This window comes from Sorex fumeus, unplaced genomic scaffold, assembly GCF_029834395.1.
Source record: "Sorex fumeus unplaced genomic scaffold, SorFum_2.1 ptg000134l, whole genome shotgun sequence".
Classification (NCBI taxonomy): domain Eukaryota; kingdom Metazoa; phylum Chordata; class Mammalia; order Eulipotyphla; family Soricidae; genus Sorex; species Sorex fumeus.
In genome coordinates, this window is record NW_026606191.1 from 512,991 (window position 1) to 514,183 (window position 1,193).

Consider the following 1,193-nt stretch of genomic DNA (forward strand, 5'->3'; position numbering starts at 1 on the left):
TGGTCAGACTTCTTCGTCAAGACCCTAAATGATCGGTTTGAGGCTCTACATGTTCCTAAAACGAACAGATACCATTGGGCTACGCTAGCACGCAACCGGGATGAATGGAGACGTTACTGGCACCCGCTCGAATAAATCGATGAATAACGGGGATTAAGTGATTAAGTGATTAAGTGAACATGAATTTTATGATGTCTCCTAAGACGGAAAAGAAGCAAAAAGGCCTTCCCACATTCCTTACAAACAAAAGGTTTCTCTCCAGTATGAATTCTCACATGAACAGAAAGGATATAGGAAGAAACAAAGGCCTTCCCACACTCTTTACAAACAAAAGGTTTCTCTCCAGTGTGATTTCTCATATGACGAGTCAAGTGTGAGGAATAAACAAAGGTCTTCCCACATTCCTTACATACATAAGGCCTCTATCCAGTGTGATTTCTCATATGAACAGTAAGCTGTGAGGAATAAACAAAGGCCTTTCCGCATTCCTTACATACATAAGGCTTCTCTCCACTGTGACTTTTCATATGATCAGTAAGGTCTGAGGACATAGTGAAGGCCTTCCCACATTCCTTACAAACATAAGGTCTCTCTCCAGTGTGATTTCTCATATGACGAGTAAAGCTTGAGGATTCAACAAAGGCCTTTCCACATACCTTACATCCATAAGGCTTCTCTCCATTGAGAATTCTCAAATGCCGAGTAAGGCCAGAGGATTCAACAAAGGCCTTCCCACACTTCTTACAAACAAAAGGTCTCTCTCCAGTGTGACTTCTCAGGTGCCAAGTAAGGCTTGAGAATTCAACAAAGGCATTCCCACATTCCTTACAAACATATGGCCTCTCTCCAGTGTGAATTCTCATATGGCAGGTAAGTCTTGAGGAATTAACAAAGGCCTTTCCACATACCTTACATCCAGAAGGCTTCTCTCCATTGTGAATCCTCATATGCCGAGTAAGTTCTGAGGAATAAATATAGGCCTTCCCGCAAACCTTACATATATGAGGCTTCTCCTTGGTATGAGATTTCATATGCCCTGTAAGGGTGGAAGATCGAGTGAAGGCCTTTGCACGTGCCTTATATTTATGAGGTTTCTCTCCAGTATGATTTTTTCTGTGTCTAGAAAGGTGTGAGGAACAAGCAAAGAACTTCCCACATTGCTCACACACATACGCTTTCTCTCCAGTATGAAT